A 15,000-nucleotide genomic window follows, 5' to 3' on the forward strand; every position below is an offset into this window, starting at 1 on the left:
TTTATGATATATTTCTATATATAGATTATCGTCTGCGAATAACTCTTCTAGATGAAAGTGTTTGTAAATAATCTCGTGCCCTCAACACAGCCTTCGTAAATGAGCTTCCTTCATAAATGCACCTAAAACCTAAAACTATTTATATGAACTAGACATGGACTAACTCGTTTTATTGTTTGAAATTTTAGCATTATAAAAAGTTAAAAGAATGTAATGTTTACATCCCTTTCTACTGGAGGATTAGGGGAGGCAAACCTTTCGACTTTATAAGGAGAGGAATCATACTAAATAATTTGTTTATGAATATTTTAAAAGATGGTGAAATGGTAATCAAGATATATCAATATTTTTTCATTAACATATTATCTAAATCACCATTTACTTTCATTATAGAATATTATCCCCACTGGAAGTATTGGTAATTCTGACCCTCTCCTGCTATGCCAATCCAATTTTGCTCTTACTATAGTCTAGAACACCCTTTAAGATTTATTACAACTGTCATGATACATCTAATATTTCATATATATATATATATATATATATATATATATATATATATATATATATATATATATATATATATATATATAGATAGATAGATAGATAGATAGATAGATAGATAGATAGATACATATGTGTGTATCAATAGATGGGGTTAGTGAGGTTTTATTGCTAGCAAAATACTTGCTAAGAACATCTGGAGCGTTACTTCTTGATTGTCTGGGCCAATAGGAACACGCTATTAGGGTAAACTGTTTTCGAATAGCTGTTTGCTCATTCAATCACCTAAAAGAGCAAAGGACAATTCAGTAAATGACATAGTGAAATATTATTTCGATAGGTTATTTGTATTCATAGAATGGAAACACTATATTAGAAATATTTTGTATCAGTAATTATAACTATCCGAAACTGACAGAAACTCAAGCAATACTCATATTCAAAATCTTTTATTGCAGCCGAACGATCAAAAGGAATGTCTACCAATATTGAAGCTTGATTAAATGTTATCGATTTATCAAGGATTTTTTTACAGTTATTTTTTTAGCGTGAATTAGCAATAACATCTTTCATTATAATTCAAAAATGAAAATTGAATGCTTTTATCTTTTCTAATTTTTAGTCAGCAGTTTGTTTTTAATGATTCCTTTTTTAAGTTTTATGATCATCTCTTATTTTTCCATAAGAAAATAAAAATTTGGATGAAAAATTAAAAATTAAAACGATGTAATAAATGCTTTATATTATGCTTAATTTGGTTTATGTATATATATATATATATATATATATTATATATATATATATATATATATATATATATATGTGTGTGTGTGTGTGTGTGTGTGTGTGTGTGGGTGTGTGTGCGGGTGTGTGTGCATATATGTATCTTCATAAACATCATCATCATCAGCTGTTACTAGTTAATTACAGAACAGAGGCCTTAAATATGTCTACCTACGTGCGTCTGTTTTTTGTTCTTTTTATGCCAGTCAATACCCTCAGATTTTCTTATTTCGTCCATTCTTTGTCTTCTCTTCCTTCTTCTGCTTCTTTTGCAGTCTCTGGGAGCCCAATCTGTTATAATTAATGTCTATAGATTTCCTGTCATTCTCATTTTATGTTCTAATCATGTCCATTTTTTTTTTCTATTTCTTGTTGTTAAAAGTCCTCCACTTTGTTGGCTCTCGATATCCACGTTGCTCTTTTTATGTCTCTTAATGTTATTTCCATTATTATTCTTTCCATAGCTCTTTGAGTTATAATTACCTCATGTTATAAGACTTCGTTAAAGCTCAACGTTTATAGTGCATAAGTTAATACTGGTACGACCAACTGATTAAATACTTTAGTTTTTAGTGAAAGTAGCATTTTACCTATCATAATCTCATTTTGTATCCCAAAAGCTCTCCATCCTATGCTTAGCGTTTTTTTTTAATACTGGCATCATGCCCTAGGGAAACACATACTGCCTGTCCAAACTACGAATATTCATTGACAATCTCTAGAGTTTAGTTCATAACCTTAATTTGTTTTCTCTGCATTTTCATTGAACATTATCTTAGTTTTATTCCCATTGATATTTAGTCCTACGTTTTTGCTTTCTTGTTTTAAATCTTCTACCATGTTTTAGAATTCCTCTCATGATTTACTAAACAGAATTATGTCATCTGCAAACCTTAAGTTGTTACGCTGTGAATGATTTAAGAGAGATGGGAGTCTCCCTATCTAACTCCTTTCTTAACTGGAATTTCTCACTATCTTTATGTAGTTTTAGGATTGCTGTACTTCCTGTATAGATATTTTCAAGTGTTCTAACATGAGATTCATTTATCCCTTGTCTATGAAGGGCTTTCATTACTTCTGCTATTTTAACAGAATCATACATAGTGGTTTATCATATTCATTATCTGGTTGATTGAATAGGTAGTAGGTTGGCCAGGGCACTAGCCTACCGTTGAGATATTAGTGCTAGAGAGTTATGGGGTCCTTTGACTGGCCAAACAGTACTACATTGGATCCTTCTCTATATTCTTTCCCCTTGCCTACACATACGGCATAAGTCTGGCATATTCTTTACTGTCCTCTTACACCTGACAACACTGAGATAACCAAACAATTCTTCTTCACCCAAGGGGTTAACTACTCCACTGTAATTGTGCAGTGCCTGCTTTCCTCTTGTCTTGGGTAGTACCATAGCCTCTGTACCATGGTCTTCCACTGTTAGAGTGCTCCTGCTTAAGGGTACACTCGGCACACTATTCTATCTAGATTCTCTTCCTCTTATTTTGTTAAAGTTTTTATAATTCATATGAAAATATTTATTTTAATGTTACCTTTCTTAAAATATTTTATTTTTCCTTGTTTTCTTTCCTCACTAGGCTATTTTCCCTGTTGGGTCCCCTGGGCTTATAGCATCCTGCTTTTCCAAATAGGGTTGTAGCTTAGCAAGTAACAACAATAATATCAATATGGTCATTTGTTGAATACCCGCCTCTAAAGCCTGCCAGATCTCTCGGTTAATTTAAGTCTAGCTGTCTTTTTATTTGGCCTAATATGATCTCAGAGTAAACTTATTGGGCATTAACTTTTCAGGTCCTTTCAGTCTCCCTTTCTGTGAATTAATATAATGATAAATCTTTTTCCAAGCTTTAGGCATAGAGCATTCTTGCAGACATTTTATATAAAGCTCAGCAAGTTTTACTACTATGAAATCATCTCCATTTATTACTAAATCAGTTGTTGCTTTGCCTCTTTTCGTGCCCTTGAATGCTTTCTCTACTTCTCTTAATGAAGTGAAATCTTTACCTTTCTTCCCTTCTGCTAAAATAAGAAAAATATCCAAATATAACTGTAACTACAATATTTTTGGTCCTGGGGTGAGTTACGTATGTTCTCATATCCTTAAAAGGTAAGAAAAGCTTCAGGATAAGATTTATTTAAGAATATTGAGACAGGAGTGAACGAGGGTTGATGGTTGGCAGTTCCTGAAACAATTAACTTTATTTAACGACTACATAATTATTTATGGGCCTCAAAGGGATCTCATAAAGGATGACAATTGCATGTGTATATTCAACGGTTCTTCTCTTTAATTTGATTGGAGTCTTATGGTAATTACTGTTTTGAAGAAAATTTGGAGAGGACATTCTTTTTTATTTGTATGTGTATTGGTTATTGGACAAATAATTGCAATATCTAGAAAATATATAAAACTCCCTCCAATATAATATCTAAAAAATATAAAGTAATAATAATGATATCCTCATTGTTTATCAACTTTTAATTGCATCTGTATTTTAGAGGATAATTTTCTTAAAGTACCTTCATAATTCATAACGAATATATCAAATAAATTCGACAATGCATCGTTTCTATTACCGCATCCAATTTAGCATCAAGTTTTCATAAATACTCATCGTAAACTTCTCTGCCTCCATTCAGACTTCATCTGAATCAATTGGAATAAAAGAAAATCTTCAATTTTCTCTCACTTTTCTATACATTGATGTCAAGTCTTATTCAACGAGTTCGAACTCTTTCCATTACATTGACGAAAGAAAAGTAGGTTTTACTATCCATAAAACAAAATTAGTGATTTAGGAGTTAATTAACTAGTCCTTAATTGAGGCTTGGATAACGTGCATTAATCACCATCATAGAAATAAACATAAAATGGGAGTTTATGAATACTACTAAAATGTTTAATCGGAAGTGACACCAAATGATTATTTTTATTTACGAAAATAATTAATAAAGTCAATATATACATATATATATATATATATATATATATATATATATATATATATATATATAGGTGTGTGTGTGTTTGTGTTTGTATATATATATATATATATATATATATATATATATATATATATATGTGTGTGTGTGTGTGTGTAGGTATGTATGAATGTATGCATATATATATATATATATATATATATATATATATATATATATATATATATTATATATATATATATATATATATGTATATATATATATATATATATATATATATATATATATATATGTATATGTATATCTATATATATATATATATATATATATATATATATATATGTATATATATATATATATACAGTATATATATATATATATATATATATATATATATATATATATATATATATATATATATATATATATACGGTATACAGTATATACAGTATATACAATATATGCATAAATGGTTCACTACTTAGAATTTTCGAAACCGCGGCCAATAAATCAACAGCACTGTATATTGCTTCCCAATACATGAACGTCATAGTTACCCACTTGTTCCATGAAAGAAAAAGAAGAACGCTGCATTTAAACTGTTCTCAAAATGTAGTCAAAGTCCTCCTGGCCTTACTGACGGAAAGTTATATAGTGAAAAAGAAACCCAAATGGTTACATGTGTAGAAGTATTACGTGGTAAGAAAGGTTGATTGCATTTCAGCCTACCGGGTATTGAATAAAAAAGGGATTTTGACGAAGGAAAAATCTATTTCTGGGGAGAGACCTGTGGCGCCTGGTGAAAAGAGTCCTTCTTATATACCTTTTCTGATAAAACCTTCCAATTATACCAGAGAAAGATAAAAGCATGGAATGCTGAGGTTACAACCCTCGCGCGAGCACCTTTTGGGTGTCGTGTATAAAGCAAAGGCGCGTGAAATCCACTATTCACAGGTTGCTTTCCATTTAGTTAATTCCTTCGTCAAAGGGATGGGCCGATACAAAGGCCCTAGCCAACCCACCAGCGCCACACCACCCACGCCCCGACACGAGCGCCATCTGAACAACATCCTTCTGTATTGGCCATGATGGCTTGGAAAGGAAAGGGTGGGATCGTGTAAAATAAAGGGGAAGGGTTTCACCAGGCGCCACAGGTCTCTCCCCAGAAATAGATTTTTCCTTCGTCAAAATCCCTTTTCTGGGTCGACCTGTGGCGGCCGGTGAAAATGTACCAGAGAATGCCTTCCAAGCCCAACAATAACTACTAATTTAATGAGGGGAGAGAAACAACACCATGTAAAGAAAATCATATAAAATTAAAGTAAGTAAGCATAAAACATAAACTAGCCACAGGGTATAGTGAGAGTAAGGTTAAACAAACATGATAACAGGGAAGCCTCTGAGCATCAGAGCAAACATGCAACAAAACTGACATGGCTAAGAATATCCCAACCCTATAACTACGGTAAACAATAATAGTTACAATCATATTAACCTAATATGTAATAGACTTAGGGCTAACGAACCACCAAGGAAGCGGCGTCGTGGTGCGAGTGGCGGGTAGGAGGGAGAAGAAAAGAGATGGATGAAAGGAAGAACAAAAGATCACTGGGGAGAGATAAGGCTCCCAGCTGCAACCGTTGGGTATTTAAGAGCCTGTAAGTTCTTTAGATAGTGGCATTTGAAGACCATAGGAGATTTCCAACCCGTGTACTTTTTAAGGTGATCAAAGTCCATATTCTGGAAATAATTGATGGAGGTAGCTACCGACCGGATATCATGAGCATGGGGAAATGATCCCGGATTGGCTTCTTTAATGAAGTATAGGATCTGTTGCCTAATACCACGTATGGAAATGGTGCCTCCTTGTTCTCTGATAAACAAGGGGCCAGACGATCGGGTAGCAGTCCTGGCTAAAAAGGCCCTGAGAGTGGTGACCGGACATAGAGAAGTATCTTGGAGAAGAGGAATAATCTTCCAAGGGGACCACCTATTTTGGGGGTCCTCGTTTTTAGCTAGGAACGCCCTGTCTGGAGAAAGAAGTACTTCACCTGAAGGGAGGAAATCCATGTTTTCTGAGTTTCGTGAGAGAGCTGCTAGTTCTGAGATTCTAGAACCCGAGGCCAAAGCTGTTAGAAATAAAGTCTTCCTAAGAAGAGTGATATAGGAACAGGATTCGTTGTCCGTGTCGGAGGCCAGTTTGAGGACATCATTTAGAGACCAAGAGACCTTTTGTGGACGAACCGAAGGTCGAAGCCTAGCACATGCTTTTGGAATAGACGAGAAATAAGACTCCGCCAGGTTAATGTTAAACCCAACCAGGAAGACTTTCCTCAGAGCTGAGTTAATGGTGGTTATAATGCTAGCTGCTAGGCCTTTGTCAAATATGGACCTAAAGAAGGAGATGGCTAAATTAGGAGTCATAACTGAATGGTCTGAATTCTTTAAGAAATCTGCTAGTTTCTTAACTGCCGAATCATATTGGCGAATCGTAGAGTCCCCTTTGTCTGATTCTATAAAGAGGACATTATCTGGGTCGATGTTTGCATCCCTACGAACCGCAAACTTCATGAAATCCACAAAGTTAGGGTTTTGGCTATCCTTGAGGAATCTGACACAGTCCGAGTTTGGACCACTTGGGTCAGTTTGGGGAATGGGATCCGGAAGGGACGGAGTTTCAACTCGAGGAGGAGAGGAAACCAACTGCTCTTTGGCCAGTGAGGTGCCACTAAAGCCACGGCCCGGTGAAGGAGCGGAGTTTGTGCAAGACTTTCAGTAGAAGATTCACTGGAGGGAATAAGTAGATCTTCTGCCAATGGTTCCAATCCAGGGTTAATGCGTCCATGGCATAAGCCTGAGGGTCCAGGTTCGGTGTCACATAACATGGGAGTTTGTGATTGAGTCGGGTCGCGAATAGATCTACCTGGAGACCTGGAACCAGCCTGAGTATCCACCGGAAGGAGTGCATGTCCAGTGACCACTCCGATTCCAGTGGGCTCGTCCTGGATAATGAGTCTGCTATCACATTCTGGACTCCTGCTAGGTGAGTTGCTGACAGGAATCAGTCTTTGTCGGCTGCCAAGGCGAAGATAGTGACCAGGATCTGATTCTGGTTGGGTGATTTGGACCCCCCTCTGTTGAGGCAGTGGACTACGGCCGTGCTGTCTGAGACTACTCTGATGTGGGTCGACCTCGGAGGAGAGATTCTCTTCAGGGTCAAAAACACCGCCATGGCTTCGAGAACATTGATATGGAACTGCCTCATGGCGGGTGACCAAGAGCCCTGAAACATCTGATGTTGGGAGTAACCCCCCCATCCACTCAGAGACGCGTCGGTATGAATTGTCACTTGTGGAGAGGGGAACTGTAGAGGAACCGATTTGGAGAGGTTCCTCCGTTCGGACCATGGTTGTAGTCTCATTTTCAAGACAGAGGGGATCTTCGAGGTTTTGTCTCTTAAAGGTATTGTCGCTCTCTTTCTCCAAACTCAATTGATGTTTTTGAGTTTGGCTTTTAATAGAAGATCGGTCAGTGAGGCAAATTGGAGAAGGCTGAGGATTCGTTCTAAAGCTCTTCTGGACACCTGTTTGTGTTTGAGAAAGTTCCTGACCTTGGAAGCTATCTCCCTTACCTTCTTGGGAGGAAGGGAGAGCCTGTGCTTTGAAAGGTCCCAACGGATGCCTAACCATTCGAAGTGGCTTGATGGTTGTAGGCGGGACTTCCGGAGGTTGACTTGGAAGCCCAGTTTGGCGAGAAAATGGAGTACCTTCAACGTAGCTCTGTTGCATTCCTGGTGCGACTGGGCCCAAATGAGCCAATCGTCCAGATAGGTGATGATCTGTATCCCTTGGTGTCTGAGTTGCTCGAGCACGGTCTCCCCCAGTTTCGTGAATATCCTGGGGGCAATGCTGAGACCGAAGGGCATGACTTTGAATGCAAAGGCTCTCTTGCCGAGACGGAAGCCTAGGTAAGGAGAGAAGTTTCGAGCTACTGGGACATGATAATAGGCGTCGGTAAGATCGATAGAGGTGTTGACGGCCCCACGGGGAAGTAAGGTCTGTACCTGAGAGATAGTCAGCATACGGAACTTGTCGCAAAGGATGTAACAGTTGAGCTTCGACAAGTCCAGAACTACCCTCAACGCCGACGAGTCTTTCTTCGGGACTGTAAACAGGCGGCCTTGGAATTTCAGGGATCGAACCCGTTTGATTGCTTTCTTCTTGAGTAACTCTGCGGTGTACTCTTTCAGGATGGGAGTGGGTCTCTGGAAGAAGGTCACTGGTGGAGGAGGGGATCCCTGTGACCATTTCCAACCCAAGCCCCTGGATATTATGCTATGAGCCCATGGACTGAAGGTCCAATGGTCTCGGAAGTGATAAAGTCTCCCTCCTACCGGCATCACATCATTTGGAGGGAGTGAACTTAGGGCCCCTCCCTCCGCGGGCACCCCTTGCTCTAGGCCCGCCGCGTTGGCGGAACTGTCCTCTACCTCTGAAACTCCCTCTTTGGATCCACGAAAGGAACCGGAGGATTCGTAGGCAGGGTTGTATGCAGGAGAGGACATCCAAGAGGGGTTGGGCTGTGTACCAGGGGGAGCAGCGAGGTAGACTACCTGCTGAGGAGGCGCCTGTTGTCGAGAAGTCGAGGCAGCGGAAGACTGTGGGGATGAGGTACCCCGGGCAGTCTTGTAAGGACTAAACCTCTGCTTCTTCTTGAAGAACGTGTGTCTCTGGGGTTCGAACCTCTTTTTGGCTGAGAGGCCCCACCTTACCTGCAAATTTTGGTTTGCCCTCGCCGCGTCCTGAAGAACCTTATCCACCTCGGTCTGAGGGAAGAGGGTCTTACCCCAGCAGGAGGAGGCTATCAGCCTGTTCGGTTCATGTCTGATGGAGGCCTCAGACAGAACGAACTTCCTGCAATTAACTCGAGCTGACCAGAAGTCATGGAGGTCTATTTGGTAGGACAGCAGCTGGTTCTTTGTGGCGACTCTGAACAGCGTTTCCTCTGGGTAAAGAGATGCTAGGGACTCATGGAGGTGATGGATTGGAGGGACCTAGCTAGCCTAGTACGGGTCTCGCACTCAGTTTTGAGAAGACTCTCTATTAATCTGGGAAGCTTCTCAGAGAAAAGAGTAGAGGCACAGTCCGGGTCTAGCTTCCCCACTGTGAAGGTAGAAGCCGCGGCATCCCAGGTTGCAGAGGTACCCGGAATAAGCAAAGAGGTGGGGTCCATCTCTTTGAGAGCCGGCATGGAAGAGCCTTCCTTGATGGCCTGTATAGTCAGCTCTGTGACTTTTTCTATGAGCGGCAAAGAGATGGAGGCCACTGTCGTAAAAATAGTGTAGGCACCTTTGTGTGGGGTGAGCTTGGAGTTAATACACCCCCACTCTGATAGTGTTCTGGCCCAGATAGCCTGGGCCTGCTCTTTTGGAAATATCACCGTTTCCTTCGGTACCTTGTTCATACGGACCAATGCATGTTCCTTTAAACGTACGAAATCATTGAACGGGAATTCTAGGCCCGGGGGTAGACCTCCAGGTCCTCTAGAGGGAGGGTGCCTATGCCCTCCAGAGTTAGGGAACCATCTAAGAATGGGGCATGCAAGGCAAACCGCCAAGGATTGTTTTTATCGAAGGGCGGTAGCTTCGATGCGTCTGGGGCAGAAGGGGGAGGAAACTGAGTTCCGGCGCGGATCAGAGTAGCCATCATATCCTTAATCTCTGTCATCGCCCCAGAGTGATGTTGAATTTGTTCTCTGACCAAATCTCTGACCAGTTCGATGGGGACGAGATCGCCCCAGGGTACCTGAAAGCCACCCGTTGGTTTTGTCTTGGATTTGGTAGACTTAGACTTCTTAGGAGTCGTGGTTTTACGAGGAGCAATATGAATATCAGGAGCTGTCGAGGGTCCGGGGACCGGTGACGTTGATACTGGCAAAGCTGAAGTCTTATAAGTTCGAAGTGGCTTCACCTTGGGTCGTACGGAGGCAGAGGGATCCCGAGGAGGAGCCTTAGAGTTATCAAAACCTAGAAAGGAAGAGGTAGAAGAGGGAGTAGGAGAGAAAAGGGTTTCCACCAACTCGGCACCACTTACCTGCTCGTCCCTGGGTTCTACGTCTATATCCAGATCTGCCACGTCCAGCGGTACGAGGGGTTCGTCCTCCGCGGAAATGGTGGCCCTGACTTCTTCAATTAAGGGGGCAGCAAGGTCAGGTGAGACTGCAGCAGTAGTCGAGCCTGGGAAGAGGCGGGAGGCCTTGTCTCCATCGAGGAGATAGGGTGCGCCAGACGGGGCATTCCTGCCGAAGCCCGACACCCACGGACGAAGAGTAGCCCTTGCTGAACGAAGAGAGACATCATCGGCCTGTAAGATTTGCAGTGATTAGTGATGCAGGAGGGGGTTTGCTCTCCAAAATATACCGTGTATATCATATTCATGGCTAAATTAGTGTCTGCCAACGAGAAATAAGGAACAAACGGAAAACCCACTTACATCATCGTTCAGTAGAATTGACGACAGCTCGTAACAGAGCGAGCACAAATCCGGGAACCAGACCATGTATTGGGCCTGGCCCGGTTCCCAGATAAAGGGGAGGGAGCAGTGCGCATGAAACCGACAGAGATCATGCCCAACGGGGTCGTTGAACGAGGCAGGGGATCCTTCGGTAGTACAACGGACCTTCTGTAAAAGAAAGGAGACATGAGTCTGGTGTTTCTTGAAACTCTGATAAGGGGTTAAAAAACCCTATTATTATAGAACTCCGGCACTCACTGAATTCCCTAAGCTCCAATATCTGAATATCACTTTTAAGATGAAACCGCCCTATACCATTGTTGGCACTTTAATATTCAATTGTTTGTATAATTGTAATTCACCTAATGTCTGTTAATGACAGAAGGATAAATAACTTAAAGCAATATGCCGACCTCTGAGGGTCGGGGAAGCAGTGACATGCCCTTAAAATATATATAAACACCAGCCTTAGCTAAAGGCAAGGCAAATATAAGTGTGAAGTGTATGGGCGACCTCCGGTGAAGCGGGAGGTTATGAGATGTCCTGAATAATTCAGCCTTAGCTAAAGGCAAGGCAAATATAAGTGTGAAGTGTATGGACGACCTCCGGTGAAGCCGGAGGGTAATGAGATGTCCTGAATAATTCAATTGTGGCTAATAATTCAATTGTGAAAGATATAAAAGCCAAGCCGCAGCTAAAGGCTAAGGCTTAGATCATAGTAAAGCGTATTTACGATCTCCGGTGAAGCCGGAGGGAGAAGAAAGGTCCTGAATAATTATTGTGAATAATAACATAATTGTAATAACAATGGCTATTGTGGATATGGCCGTAGCCTGAGACCGCAGTAAGGGCCACCGGAGGGTCGTATCTAAACAATATGAAGCCCGTCCTATGTAGTAAACAATATATAAATATAACAATAGAACGAAAGTCATTGAGAATCCTTCAATGCTGAGTAGAACTCAAGGCGGAGTGGAAAAACGTTCATAACTACTCCCGAGCCGTAATGGGGAGAGGACGAAACACGGACCTAAAATAACGCTAACTATTGAAAAGTAACCAAAAATAAATAACTCGTAAGTTATCATACACCCGTAGGGGGAGAGGTGAGGGAGGGAGAACCCGTTGAACGCACAAAACGGAAAACGGGAAATCCGCTCACCCACCGGAGCTAAGAAAGAAAACGAGTGAAAGGGGTAACTCGTGACTGCGAACAGAAAACGGAACCCCAAGCTCTCGCTCCCTTAGACACAATATCAGGACTAATAATCACACAACACTATTATAAACGTATAAAATAAAAATGTACATCAAGATAAGACTACGAACAAAGAATAGCATCTGCTAAAACCTAAAATAAATAGCAAAGTCGAGTGACGAACGCCCCGGAGGGGCAGGTACTAAACAATAACAAAGCTAGAACGCTATCTTGTTCGTAGGCTGGACTTGCTAGCAAAAAGTACCATGAGAATAATAACGCAAAAATAATAACAGTTCCAAAGGCATAAGGCCAGGGACTTAACCAAGAACCTAAGTGACAGGGTACTAAACGGGCAGACAAAGATGAATTCCCAAGACAAGTGAACAAACAATGGCCGCCGTGAAGGGCCAGACGGGAATAATAAAACAGACTATACTGGATATAAAACAAAAGCCCGGTACTATAAAAATCTGTCAAAACAAACTATGGTACTTAACATTGGAATGTGTGAAGATGGAGCTTCGGACATGACGAAATAAATTCACGAATGTTAAAAAAGCTGAGAGCACCACAAAAAATATCACACTGACGAAGTCCAAAAAGAAGGATGTTGTTCAGATAGCGCTCGCGTCGGGGCGTGGGTGGTGTGGTGCTGATGGGTTGGCTAGGACCTTTGTATCGGCCCATCCCTTTGACGAAGGAATTAACTAAATGGAAGACAACCTTTGAATAGTGGATTTCACGCGCCTTTGCTTTATACACGACACCCAGAAGGTGCTCGCGCGAGGGTTGTAACCTCAGCATTCCATGCTTTTATCTTTCTCTGGTATAATTGGAAGGTTTTATCAGAAAAGGTATATAAGAAGGACTCTTTTCACCGGCCGCCACAGGTCGACCCAGAAACGGTAAAATTTATATAGAGGGAAATTCAGTCTCATGACGAGCAACCTTTGCGTTCTAAGAGTTTTTTGGACATTCTTTCATATAGTAGTTTTACATTCTACCTTGGTTCGCTTACAAGAAAATAAAAACACGTAAATCTAGTATATTCTGTTATGTTTTCTTGTTAGAATCAAATATAAGTAAATTACAGTGTAATAGAAAGTTTTTTTTTTATTATATTTTGCAACAAGTATTGAAATACGATTATTTTGTATTGAGGAATGTCAAAATTCATGACCAAAAAAAAAAAAATAGCACAATCACCTTCAGGTTTAGCCTTGTACTGATTTATAGAGATATTTGTTAAAAATCTCATTAGTAGTATCTTTTTTAATACAACAAACTAAGTAAAGTTATAAGAATATACAGTTTATTTGAAATACTCTGTATTATACAGATTTGGAGCTTAAATATTGACATATCTGATAACGGTTGAATAATGTAATATTTTCATTGTATACTGGAAAAAAATCAATAAGGGATTTGTATTATGATATATATTCCTTTCTAATTCTATAAGCCTTTGAATGTATAGGCATATCTTTATCTTTGGTTGATTTGTTTATCTTTCCTTTATATTTTTTTATTTTCCCAAAATATATCATAACATAGTTTCATTTATTCATGGTTTCGCTTCTGCATTCCAAATTAATTATTACAATACATAGTTTAGTAATAATAAAAATTATGATAGTAGTAATGTTGATAAAGATGATAATAATAATAAAAATATAATGATAATGATAACTGAAAAAAATAAGATAGTGAAAATAACACGTTTAATCATAACAACAAATCCTCAGTAAGGATTAACGTATTCTCTTCCCAGTTGTATTCTGAGATCTGAAGAAATATTAATGCAGGATTGTTTGTCTTTGTGGACCTATTTACATAGGAAGACTTTATTACCACATGGGGAGTTTCACCATAACTCTCGCTGAAGAAAAATAAACTCTCTCTCTCTCTCTCTCTCTCTCTCTCTCTCTCTCTCTCTCTCTCTCTCTCTCTCTCTCTCTCTCTCTCTCTCTCTCTCTCTCTCTCTCTGTCTCTCTCTCTCTCTCTCTCTAGATTATATATTTTGTATATATATATATATATATATATATATATATATATATATATATATATATATATATATATATATATATATATATATATATATATATATATATATATACAGTATATATAAGTATATATATATATGTATATATATATATATATATATATGTATATATAAGTATATATATATATATATATATATATATATATATATATATATTTATATAAATATATGTATATATATATATATATATATATATATATATATATATATATACATATATATATACAGTGATATATATATATATATATATATATATATATATATATATATATATATATACAGTGATATATATATATATATATATATATATACATAAATACATATTATATATACATATATATACATATATATATATATATATATATATATATATATATATATATATATGTATATATATATTTATATATATATATATATATATATATATATATATATATATATATATACAGTAGATATATATATATATATATATATATATATATACAGTAGATATATAAATATATATATATATATATATATATATATATATATATATATATATATATATGGATGTCATAAGATTCAGTTAATAAAAGTTTGTGTCAGGCATAAAAACTTTTATTTTTATTCCATCTACCGGAATCCTCCAGACATGGATGATTCTATCTTCGATTGTCTTCTTACCATTATGGCAAAGATACAAGAAGATGGTAGCAAGGTTTCTTTTGTCTTTATCGGTGATTTTAATGCTCACCATAGGGAGTGGTTAAGTTCTATCTCTCCAACCAATAACCATGGCTTAAGAGCTTTAGACTTTGCCTCTGAATCAGGCTGTGAGCAAATCATAAATGAAGCTACTCACAGGTCTGCTAATTTCTTGGACCTCGTATACACTAACTCCCCTGGCGTTATAACTAGTAAGGTTGGTTCTCCAGTCGGGGCATCAGATCATGCCTTGGTTGCATTAGTAGTGAAGACTGAGCAGTCTGTCCCTG

At 38.4% G+C, this 15,000-nt stretch overlaps 1 pseudogene; it reads right to left on the reverse strand.

Annotated features, from left to right (window-relative positions):
- Window positions 1-15,000, reverse strand: part of LOC137652857 (KRAB-A domain-containing protein 2-like) — a 29,622-nt pseudogene that overhangs the window by 8,982 nt on the left and 5,640 nt on the right.

The sequence above is a fragment of the Palaemon carinicauda genome, chromosome 14 (assembly GCF_036898095.1).
Source record: "Palaemon carinicauda isolate YSFRI2023 chromosome 14, ASM3689809v2, whole genome shotgun sequence".
Classification (NCBI taxonomy): Eukaryota; Metazoa; Arthropoda; class Malacostraca; order Decapoda; family Palaemonidae; genus Palaemon; species Palaemon carinicauda.